Here is a 13,427-nt window from a genome sequence, read left to right as displayed (position 1 = left end):
CGGGACTCTTCTAGCCCAACTCTTTTACTCCTGGGGCTTCTTTTGGTCCATAAAAAATCGTCAAAAATTGGCACGTCCATTGGACTCCGTTTGGTATTCCTTTTCTGTGAAACTCAAAAACAAGGAAAAACCAGAAACTGGCACTGGGCTCTAGGTTAATAGGTTAGTCCCAAAAATCATATAAAATAGTATATAAATGCATATAAAACATCCTAGATGGATAAGATAATAGCATGGAACAATCAAAAATTATAGATACGTTGGAGACGTATGATAACCCACAAGTATAGGGGATCACAACAGCTTTCGAGGGTAGAGTATTCAACCCAAATTTATTGATTCAACACAAGGGGAGCCAAAGAATATTCTCAAGTATTAGCAACTGAGTTGTCAATTCAACCACACCTGGAAACTTAGTATCTGCAGCAAAATGTTTAGTAGCAAAGTACTATGATAGTGGTGTTAGCAGCAACAAAAGTAAAGACATCAAAAGTAATGTTTTTGGTATTTTGTAGTGATTGTAATAGTAGCACCGGGAAAGTAAATAAGCGAGAACCAGTATATGGAAAACTCGTAGGCACCAGATCAATGATGGATAATTATGCCGGATGCGGTTCATCATGTAACAGTCATAACATAGGGTGACACAGAACTAGCTCCAATTCATCAATGTAATGTAGGCATGTATTCCATATATAGTCATACGTGCTTATGGAAAAGAACTTGCATGACATCTTTTGTCCTACCCTCCCGTGGCAGCGGGGTCCTATTGGAAACTAAGGGATATTAAGGCCTCCTTTTAATAGAGAACCGGAACAAAGCATTAGCACATAGTGAATACATGAACTCCTCAAACTAAGGTCATCACCGGGAGTGGTCCCGATTATTGTCACTTCGGGGTTGCCGGATCATAACACATAGTAGGTGACTATAGACATGCAAGATAGGATCAAGAACTCACATATATTCATGAAAACATAATAGGTTCAGATCTGAAATCATGGCACTCAGGCCCTAGTGACAAGCATTAAGCATAGCAAAGTCATAGCAACATCAATCTCAGAACATAGTGGATACTAGGGATCAAACCCTAATAAACTAACTCGATTACATGATAAATCTCATCCAAACCATCACCGTCCAGCAAGCCTATGATGGAATTACTCACGCACGGCGGTGAGCATCATGAAATTGGTGATGGAGGATGGTTGATGATGATGACGACGATGAATCCCCCTCTCCGGACACCGAACGGACTCCAGATCAGCCCTCCCGAGAGGTTTTAGGGCTTGGCGGTGGCTCCGTATCGTAAAACGCGATGATTTCTTCTCTTTGATTTTTTTCTCTCCGAAAGCAAATATATAGAGTTGGAGTTGGCGTCGGAGGGCATCCAGGGGGCCCACACCCTCGTGAGAAGGGTGTGGGCCCCCTGGTCTTCATCTTTGGCGAGGATTTTTTATTGTTTTTTTTTCTAAGATGTTCTGTGGAGTTTTAGGTCATTCCGAGAATATTTGTTTTCTGCACATAAAACAACACCATGGCAATTCTGCTGAAAACAGTGTCAGTCCGGTTTAGTTCCATTCAAATCATACAAGTTAGAGTCCAAAACAAGGGCAAAAGTGTTTGTAAAAGTAGATACGACGGAGACGTATCAACGTATCAGAGACTCTCTATCATGAAGATCATGGTGCTACTTTAAAGCACAAGTGTGGTAAAAGGATAGTAGCATTGCCCCTTCTCTCTTTTCTCTCTTTTTTATTTGGGCCTTCTCTCATTTTTTGGCCTCTTTCATCCCGACTCGTGGGGGAATCATAGTCTCCATCATCCTTTCCTCACATGGGACAATGCTCTAATAATAAAGATCATCACATTTTTATTTACTTACAACTCAAGAATTACAACTCGGTACTTAGAACAAAATATGACTCTATGTGAATGCCTCCGGCGGTGTACCTGGATGTGCAATTAATCAAGATTGACATGTATGAAAGAATTATGAATGGTGGCTTTGCCACAAATACGATGTCAACTACATGATCATGCGTAGCAATATGACAATGATGGAGCGTGTCATAATAAATGAAATAGTGGAAAGTTGCATGGCAATATATCTTGGAAAGGCCATAATAGTTAGGTATGGTGGCTGTTTTGAGGAAGGTATATGGTGGGTTTATGGTACCAGCGAAAGTTGCGCGACACTAGAGAGGTTAGCAATGGTGGAAGGATGAGAGTGCGTATAATCCATGGACTCAACATTAGTCATAAAGAACTCACATACTTATTGCAAAAATCTATTAGTTATCGTAATGAAGTACTATGCGCATGCTCCTAGGGGGACAAATTGGTAGGAGAAGACCAACGCTCGTCCCCGACCTCCACTCATAAGGAAGACAATCAATAAATAAATCATGCTCCGACTTCATCACATAACGGTTCACCATACGTGCATGCTACGAGAATCACAAACTTTAACACAAGTATTTATCTAATTCACAATTACTCACTAGCATGACTCTAATATCACCATAATTATATCTCAAAACAACCATAAGGAATCAAACTTCTCATAATATTCAATGCACTTTATATGAAAGTGTTTATCATATCCCTCTTGGATGCCTATCATATTAGGACTAAATTTATAACCAAAGCAAATTACCATGATGTTTGGAGACTCTCAAAATAATATAAGTGAAGCATGAGAGTTCATAAATTTATATAAAATAAAACCACCGCCGTGCTCTAAAAGATATAAGTGAAGTACTAGAGCAAAATTGCCTAGCTCAAAAGATATAAGTGAAGCACATAGAGTATTCTAATAAATCATGATTCATGCGTGTCTCTTGCAAAAGGTGTGTATAGCAAGGATGATTGTGGCAAACTAAAAAGCAAAGACTCAAATCATACAAGATGCTCCAAGCAAAACACATATCATGTGGTGAATAAAAATATAGCCTCAAGTAAAGTTACCAATAGACGAGGACGAAAGAGGGGATTGAAGGAAATATGCCCTAGAGGCAATAATAAAGTTCTTATTTATATTTCCTTATATCATGATAAATGTTTATTATTCATGCTAGAATTGTATTGACCGGAAACTTAGTACATGTGTGAATACATAGACAAATAAAGTGTCCCTAGTATTCCTCTACTTGACTAGCTCGTTAATCAAAGATGGTTAAGTTTCCTAGCCATGGACATGTGTTGTCATTTGATGAATGGGATCACATCATTAGAGAATGATGTGATGGACTATACCCATCCATTTGCTTAGCACTATGATTGTTTAGTTTATTGCTATTGCTTTCTTAATGACTTATACATGTTCCTATGACTATGAGATTATGCAACTCCCGAATACCGGAGGGACACTTAGTGTGCTATCAAACATCACAACGTAACTGGGTGATTATAAAGATGCTATATAGGTGTCTTCGATGGTTTTTGTTGATCTGGCATAGATCAAGATTAGGATATGTCATTCCGATTGTCGGAGAGGTATCTCTGGGCCCTCTCGGTAATGCACATCATTATAAGCCTGGCAAGCAATGTGACAAATGAGTTAGTTACCGGATGATGTATTACGCAACGAGTAAAGAGACTTGCCGGTGATGAGATTGAACAAGGTATGATGATACTGACCATCGAATCTCGGGCAAGTAACATACCGATGACAAAGGGAACAACGTACGTTGTTATGTGGTTTGACCGATAAAGATCTTCGTAGAATATGTAGGAACCAATATGAGCATCCAGGTTCTGCTATTGGTTATTGACTGGAGATGTGTCTCGGTCATGTCTACATAGTTCTTGAACCCGTAGGGTCTGCACGCTTAATGTCGATGACGATTTGTATTTTGAGTTTCATGTTTTGATGAACCAAAGATTGCTTTGATGAACCCAAGGGGAGTCCGAATAGGACTAGGGGAGGGGGGCACGGCCCCTCTTTCCCTATCCCTCTCCCTCTCCTTCCTTCTTCTTCTACTTGGACTAGGAAAGGGGGGGACCGATTCCTACTTGGAGTAGGATTCCACCCCCTTGGGCGCGCCCCTTGTGGCCGGCCGGCCTCCTCCTCCCCTCCTTTATATACGGGGGAGGGGGGCACCCCATAGAGACACAACTTGATCTTTACCCGTGTGCGGTGCCCCCCTCCATAGTTTTACACCTCGGTCATATTGTCGTAGTGCTTAGGCGAAGCCCTACGTCGGTAACTTCATCATCACCGTCATCGTGCCGTCGTGCTGACGGAACTCACCCTCGGCCTCAGCTGGATCAAGAGTATGAGGGACGTCACCGAGCTGAACGTCTGCAGATCGCGGAGGTGCCGTGCGTTTGGCACTTGATCGGTTGGATCACAAAGATGTTCGACTACATCAACCGCGTTACTAAATGCTTCCGCTTTCGGTCTATGAGGGTACGTTGACACATTCTCCCCTCTCGTTGCTATGCATCTCCTAGATAGATCTTGCATGATCGTAGGATTTTTTTTGGAAATACTACGCTCCCCAACAGTGGCATCCGAGCCAGGTCTATGTGTAGATGTTATATGCACGAGTAGAACACAAAGAGTTGTGGGGGATAATAGTCATACTGCTTACCAGCATGTCATACTTTGATTCGGCGGTATTGTTGGATGAAGCGGCCCAGACCGACATTACATGACTGCGTTCATGAGACTGGTTCTATCGACGTGCTTCGCACACAGGTGGCTAGTGGGTGTTTGTTTCTCCAACTTTAGTTGAATCCAGTGTTGAGGGAGTCCTGGATTAGGGGGTGTCCGGATAGCCAGACTATACCTTCGGCCGGACTCCTGGACTATGAAGATACAAGATTGAAGACTTCGTCCCGTGTCCGGAAGGGACTTTCCTTGGCATGGAAGGCAAGCTTGACGACACGGATATGTAGATCTCCTACCATTGTAACCGACTCTGTGTAACCCTAGCCCTCTCCGGTGCCTATATAAACCGGAGGGTTTTAGTCCGTAGGAACAACAATCATACCATAGGCTAGCTTGTAGGGTTTAGCCTCCTTGATCTCGTGGTAGATCTACTCTTGTACTACCCATATCATCAATATTAATCAAGCAGGACGTAGGGTTTTACCTCCATCAAGAGGGCCTGAACCTGGGTAAAACATCGTGTCCCCTGCCTCCTGTTACCATCCGCCTAGACGCATAGTTCGGGACCCCCTACCCGAGATCCGCCGGTTTTGACACCGACATTGGTGCTTTCATTGAGAGTTCCTCTGTGTCGTCACTTTTAGGCCCGATGGCTTCTCCGATCATCAACAGTGATGTGATCCGGGGTGAGACTTTTCTCCCCGGACAGATCTTCGTATTCGGCGGCTTTGCACTGCGGGCCAATTCGCTTGGTCATCTGGAGCAGATCGAAAGCTACGCCCCTGGCCATCAGGTCAGATTTGGAAGTTTGAACTAGACGGCCGGCATCCGCGGAGACTTGATCTTTGACGGATTCGAGCCACAGCCGAGTGCGCCGCACTGACACGATGGGCATGATCTAGCTCTGTCACTGAACAGTGCCCTGGAGGCCGCACCTGTGTCCGCTCCGACCCCTAGCTCGGAGTCGATCACACCAATCGAGGAGGGGTGGTTAGACACCACCTCGGGGGCTGCAATCTCTATGGCGGTTGAGCCGAACACCAGCCCTGTCCTCTGCGAAGCCCGTGACTCCAAGGAGCCGGACTCCTCTCCGGACTCCGAGCCCTCCGCGCCCCTACCGATCGAATCCGATTGGGCGCCGATCACGGAGTTCACCGCCGCAGACATCTTTCAGCACTCGCCCTTCGGCGGCATTCTGAATTCACTCAGATCTCTCTCTTTGTCAGGAGAGTCCTGGACGGACTATGACCGGCAGGATTGGGACGTGGACGACGAAGAAATTCGATGCCCACCCACCACCCACTTCATAGCCACTATCGATAATTTAAACGACGTGCTCGACTTCGACTCCGAAGGCGTCGACGGTATGGACGATGATGTAGGAGATGAACATGAACCAACGCCTATAAGGCACTGGACAACCACCTCATCTCATGATGTATACATGGTGGACACACCCAAAGGAAGCGACAACGAGGAACACAGGGATGCAACGAGGGATCGTCCACTCGAAAAGCAATCAAAGCGGCGATGTAAGCGCCGCTGCAAGCCCCGCCTCGACAGAGATAGCAGCCATACAGACCCAGCCATAGAGCAGGACGAGCCAGCGGACGACGAACATGCCTTCGAGCAACCGTCCGAACAGGGCAACTTGGATAAACAAACCGAACACCCCGTCCCCGGCGAAAAGAACAGTCCGGACGACCTTACGCCGGATAGGCTCATGGAGCAGAAGAACCTCCACAAAAGGCTCGTCGCTACTGCACGTAGCCTGAAAAAGCAGAAGCGGAAGCTCAAAACTGCGGAAGATGGACTCAGAATCAGATGGAGTAAAGTACACAACACCACAGATAAATATGGCGACAGTCGCTGCACAAAAAGCTATCCAAAGCGAAAGCTACTGCCTGAATTTGACGAGGAGGCCTTAGAGCCCCCGCAGTCAACAAATAGGAAAGCCACCCGGTCGGACAAACGACCACATGGCTAGCATGAAGCGGCAAGCGGCGCCACACACAAGTCGGCACGCGATCCACCAAAGGATCCACATCAAAAAGATGGCCCAGCTAGATCTATCTACGGGCCACGAAAGCAAGCTCTAGTAAGCAATGCAACACAACAAATATCCGAACATCACGGCACACCCAAATACAGGGGTGCCGCACACCCCCTATGTTTCACCGACGAGGTGCTGGACCATGAATTTCCAGCGGGATTGAAGCCCATAAACATAGAGGCATACGACAGAACAACAGACCCTGGGGTCTGGATCGAGGATTATATCCTCCACATACACATGGCCAGAGGAGATGACCTCCACGCCATGAAATACTTACCCCTCAAGCTTAAAGGGCCAGCCCGGCATTGGCTCAAAAGCCTTCCCAAAAACACCATTGGAAGTTGGGAAGAGCTTGAGGATGCTTTCCGGGCAAATTTTCAAGGGACTTATGTCCGACCTCCGGATGCAGACGATCTCAGTCACATAACTCAACAGCCCGGAGAGTCAGCCTAGAAATTCTGGAACAAATTTCTTACTAAAAAGAATTAGATAGTCGACTGTCCGGACGCCGAAGCCCTAGCAGCTTTTAAGCATAACGTCCGAGATGAATGGCTCGCCAGACACCTCGGCCAAGAAAAGCCAAGAACAATGGCCGCATTAACAAGCCTCATGACCCGCTTTTGCGCAGGAGAGGACAGCTGGTTGGCAAGATGTAGCACCAGCGATCCAAGTACATCCGAAGTTAGGGATGGAGGAAAACCCCGACGCAGCAAGGACCAACGTCAGAATAAGAGAAACAGCCCAAAGAGCACGACGTCAACGCCGGATTCACAAGCTCGCGGCAGAATCAGAGAAAGCCGCCCCTCAAGGATAACAGGGACAAGCTATCCAACTTAAACAAAATCTTGGACAAGATATGTCAAATACACAATACTCCCGGGAAGCCAGCGAACCATACCCACAGAGATTGTTGGGTTTTGAAACAATCCAACAAACTCAACGCCAAACACAAGGGGCTCGACACACCAAGTGAGGACGATGACGAACCCCACAAGCAGAGCACCAGGAAACAAAAGGATTTCCCACAAGAAGTCAAAACAGTAAACTTACTTCACGTAATGAACAGAATGGCGCCAACAGAGATACGCACCATACGGCCTATCCCAAAGGAGTCTCGCCAATGGTTGTTAAAACCGATCACCTTCGACCATCAGGATTACTCTAGAAGTATCCGGAATGCAGGCTGGACTGCCTTGGTATTAGATCCAATAATCGGCGGGCTCCACTTTACAAATGTCCTGATGGACGGCGGTAGTGGTCTAAACCTGTTATACCAGGACACAATCCGCAACATGGGGATAGACCCAACAAAAATTCGCCATAGCATAACCTCCTTTCAAGGGGTACCGCCAGGCCCGGATGCCTGTTGCATGGGTTCTCTCCGGCTAGAGTTATGTTCGGCTCCCCTGATAACTTCCGTCGCGAACAACTAACTTTCCACATCGCCCCATTCTCGAGTAGCTATCAAGCACTGCTGGGACGCGAAGCTTTCGCCCGCTTTAACGCAATACCGCATTATGCATCCCTTACGCTTAAGATGCCCGGTCCACGAGGCATCATCTCATTAAAGGGAAAACATTGAGTGTTCCTCCCGCGTGGAAGACAGTGCGGCTGCCTTGACAGCCCCACAATAAATCGGCTTCACCAGCCAAAGCACCTAAACAGGTCGTCAAGACCACGAACACGGCTAGATGAGTCCGGCATAAACATACAATCGATAAAGGCTTAATATCCGTATACCCCTGTACTAGGGGCTCCGCGCATATAAAACAAGAGAAAATAAAGCTCAATTTTACCCATTTCAATTTATACTTTGTTTATTTAGTATAACTTATGTTCGGCATGATCTTTATTCAACTAAGTTCCTCTCTTTTACAGATGAACACCGTGCTACGCCCGTCCAGGATACGGCACAATGGAGACACAGGCGCAGACGTGCAGCAGGGACCCGTTCCAAGGATTCTTTTCAGATTAAGACCCTGCGTAAACCTTTCTTACTGTCTCTTGTTGATACACATCCCCTGGTTTCTTGGTATAACCAAGGAGGAGGCTGGCGTTTTGGCATGTGGCCACGTTAGAGCTTTTGCGCGTACCTGGACACTAGGGGCTTATTACTAAGGGCGTTATCCCGCCCGCCTTCATAAAGACCGAATACCTTAGAGAGTGTTCGACGTCGTGAGTTTGGCCTTATATGCATCAGCTCCGAATCATGTCTTTGGTCAAATGTTGGGTTTGCCCGGCTCCTGTGTTTTGCTACCTTACGTTCCGCTCTATCAGCTAAGGCGGCACCATGAGAACTACTGCAATTGTGCCCCGGTTCGGCCAGGCGAGCACCTCAGTCGAGAAAGCCGAAAACTGACTGTCATGATATAGCCTGAGACTGGTCAACCACTCGATGACTTACCGGAATCTTTAGGATTCCTCCGCATTAACAAAGGGCCGCTTCTCGGCCAGGCACATACGCGCCCCGAGTTCGGGCGAGCGCAGGTGCCACCAGGGGCTATATAAGTAGCCTCACTGTCAAACTCCTATGGCTAAGTGGAAGTGATAAAGCATCATAGTCCGATTGCCTAGTTCGCTGCGCTATCACCTCCTTTGTAGGACCAAGACGTTGGATTAAGTGTGAAAATGCGCCTTCTGCGAACACCCCCGCATTATGTGCGTGGGGGCTAAAGCCGACGACTGCCATCTTTCAGATTATATATACATATATGTTAAACGGCCGCACAGGAGGTATTATAATACTTGCAGGCACAAGTATATAAAGCTTCTACAATTTATCAAAATATTGTTTTACAATAATATATGCTATTCAAATATAGTATCCTTCGAGCACCGCGTCTCTATTAAACGAGCGCCTTGCAGAACTTCCTGAAAATAGTGCTCGGCAGGTACTCGGCTTCCATCCGAGTCTGGGGATGCGACAGCAGTGGCCTCCATTTCTGCCCAGTGTGTCTTGACACAGGCAAGAGCCATCTGCGCACCCTCTATGCACGCTGACCTCTTCATCGCATTGATATGCGGCGCCGCACCAAGGAACTGCTGCACCAAGTTGAAATAACTTTTCGGCTCCGGCCTCTCTGGCCACAGATGACTCATGACATACTTCATGGCGAGTCTGGATAACCTATTTAGCTCGGCCCATTCGGCCAAATGATCGGCTAATGACAGTGGACGCTCCAGATTGTGGAACTGCGACCAAAAGAGCTTTTCCACTTCGCGATCTTCTTGATCTCGGAAGTGTTCGGCCGCATCTGTGGCACTCGCTGCCAAATCCAGATAGGTGTCCGCCGTACTCCACATCCGGTCTAACAGAGCATGATTAGGATCACAGAACTTCCTCCGCAGCATAAAGGGCTTTCCAGCCACGATCTCTCCGGCCTGACGCAGCTCCTCCTTCATGGCTCTCATTGCAGAGCGAGCATCCTTGGCATCGACAATGGCCTTCTCCAGGTCCATCTGTTCCGCCTGATCTTCTTTTTCAAGAAGCTTGCAACGGTCAGCAGCGCTCTTCAGCTTCACAGCCATCTCGGCCATTTCCTTCTTGCTTCGGCAGTGAGCAGCCTGTTCGGCTTTCAGCTCTTCAATTGCCTTTCTGGCAGCCGCATCACTTTTCCTAGCTTGCTCCTTGGCTCGGGCAAGTTCCGCCCGAAGATTCTCCATGGCAGCAGCACCATCTGCATCAAGCGCACACATTGTAAGATACTGGCACAAAGCTCCCCTTACCAGGTGCCGCCAGAGGAATTACATACCTTGTGCCTCGTCAAGCCGCTTGTTGACAAGCACAATGTCGGCATCTGCCACGTCAAGTTGCCGCTTTAGCTCGGCAAATTCATCAGTCCGGCTGGCCACCGGACACTTCGCCACCTACGTATGAAGGCAGCATATTAGACCTGGGATTATGATCCTCTGTGCGCCATCACTTTTGACAACGCACAGAGTCTCAGGGGCTACTATCTACACAGGGCGCATCTTATTTATGCGCAACTGTCCAAAAAGGGCACTCGCATACCTCAAAACCTGTTAGTAAACTCCTGACGGCCTCGTGCAATCCGCTCTCCGCGGATGAAATCCTCTCAATCACCGTACCCATCAATGCATGGTGCTCCTCTGAGATAGATGCTCGCCCTAGCAGATCCTTCAGCTCCTCTGACCGCGCACCAGACGGTGCCGGACTCGTTCGATGGCCCTTTTCAAAGGCCGGACGCGGAGGGCTTCGGGGGGCCATATGACTACCTTTTGGCCCTGCCGGATTCGGAGAACCCCTTCGCGACGATACCTCAGGGTCGCCCGCCTCGTAAGGCGGTACGGCAGGGGGAGGCGTTCCACTTTCCATCATCTCCGGAAGAAGATCCCCCGAATACGAGCTCTGCTGAGAAGGGCTAAGGTCTGAGCTACAACTTAAATTTTCGATTACTTTTCTCAGATATAAAGCAAGGATTTCTCTCATTTCTTAAAAAAGAAAACTCCTCTCTACTTACGGCTCGGTGGAGGGCTGATCCCCTTGAGGGCATAATTCGGCTGAAGTATCCCCCAGCACAGGACCCTCTGGCGAAGATTTCTTCCCCCGCTTTGAGGCCATGGTCTCCGGGTCTTCAGAGGCGGTCCTCTTCTTCCCCTGAGGAGAGGAATTTTCGATTCCTCCCTTCCAAACAACCTCCTTCAAGGAGGGCATAGCTCCCTTGTCCCCTCCCTCACTTTCCTCTGAAGGCACAACTTCCAACATCCTGACTAGCATGGGACCCGGTGTGGTCTCGGGGAGGGGGGCTGGACACCTGATTAGCTTTGCTTTCGCTATCCACTCCTGTTTAAAGGACAACTCTTTTAAGGGAATTTTTTTGATAAATATGCGGATTGCGAGTCTGGCACAGGGCTACTTACTTGAGTATCCGGGCGGTTGCAGCTCAGACCTGCGCCCTCGGTCAAGTCCGGACACATTTCTTATGATCCGAAGAACAATTTGTACATCTCCACGGGCGTCGTGCCCATAAAATGTTGGATAGCTCGTGGTCCCTCCGGATTGAACTCCCACAGGCAGAGGGGGCGACGTTTGCAGGGCAGAGGTCGGCGAATCAGCATAACCTGTGTGACCACGACCAGACTAATATCTCTTTCTAGGAGATCTCGCATGCGGCCCTGCAACAAGGGCACGTCCTTGGACGGCCCCCAGTCCAGCCCTTTATTGACCCATGACGCTAGCTGTGGTGGGGGACCCGAGTGAAAGGCAGGTGGCGCCACCCACTTGGTGCTCCTGAGCGGTAATATAAAACCACTCTCGTTGCCATAAGATGGACTCGTCTTGAAAGGAGCCCTCGGGCCATGGGGCATGAGCATTCCTGCTTATAACAGCGCCTCCGCACTCCGCGTGCCATCCCTCGATCATCTTCGGCTCTACTTTGAAGGTCTTGAGCCATAGTCCGAAGTGAGGAGTAATACGGAGGAAGGCTTTGCAAACGATGATGAAATCCGGAGCCACGTGAAATTCCAGCCCATAATAAAACATGAGCCCCTCACGAAGGGATCCGTTGGGAAGCCTAGCCCCCGAAGGAAGTGAGACATGAACACCACACTCTCACCAGGCTTGGGAGTGGGAATGACCTGCCCTTGAGCAGGCAGCCTATGCCAGATTTCGCCGGTCAAGAACCTGGCCTCTCTCAACTTCAGCACGTCCTCCTCCGTGATGGAGGAGGGCATCCATCGGCCTCGAAGGTCGGAACCGAACATTGTCGAAGGTCCGAAGCGCCTGAAATATGGAGCCGTGGGTGTTGGAACTCGAGGCGAAGGGCGAACTCATTTGAGATTGAAAGAAAAGGAGTAAGGCCTTGGTCTCTTTATAAGAGGATGAATACCAAGAGCCCTCCCCGTGACTGTTTGGGACTCGCCTTTGATCGAGAAAACATACCAACGGGTATAGTTGGGTTACCCATGCCCGTATTGATGAGAATCCCGAAATAAGGGGACACGATATCTGCTTTGACAAGACGTGCCAAGGAAACCGCCTCGCTAAATGAGCTGAGGTGGGACAGTAAAAACAACTCGAATAAAGACTTGGCCGTGATGTGATGTCACACCACGGAATACGTCAGCAGATTAGATTTGTGTAAATATTATTCTCTCTACGGAAATATGTGGAAACTTATTTTGCAGAGCCGGACACCACCTTTGTGTTCAAAATCTTCTATGAAGTACTTGGAGGAGGAACCCGCCTTGCAATGCCGAAGACAATCTGCGCGCCGGACTCATCGTCATTGAAGCCTGGTTCAGGGGCTACCGAGGGAGTCCTGGATTAGGGGGTGTCCGGATAGCCGGACTATACCTTTGGCCGGACTCCTGGACTATGAAGATACAAGATTGAAGACTTCGTCCCGTGTCCGGAAGGGATTTTCCTTGGCGTGGAAGGCAAGCTTGGCGACACGGATATGTAGATCTCCTACCATTGTAACCGACTCTGTGTAACCCTAGCCCTCTCCGGTGCCTATATAAACCGGAGGGTTTTAGTCCGTAGGAACAACAATCATACCATAGACTAGCTTCTAGGGTTTAGCCTCCTTGATCTCGTGGTAGATCTACTCTTGTACTACACATATCATCAATATTAATCAAGCAGGACGTAGGGTTTTACCTCCATCAAGAGGGCCCGAACCTGGGTAAAACATCGTGTCCATTGCCTCCTGTTACCATCCGCCTAGACGCACAGTTCGGGACCCCCTACCTGAGATCCGCTGGTTTTGACACCGACAAGTGTGACTATGC

This window comes from Triticum dicoccoides, chromosome 4A, assembly GCF_002162155.2.
Source record: "Triticum dicoccoides isolate Atlit2015 ecotype Zavitan chromosome 4A, WEW_v2.0, whole genome shotgun sequence".
NCBI classification, from domain to species: domain Eukaryota; kingdom Viridiplantae; phylum Streptophyta; class Magnoliopsida; order Poales; family Poaceae; genus Triticum; species Triticum dicoccoides.
Note: the sequence above shows the minus strand (reverse complement) of the source record.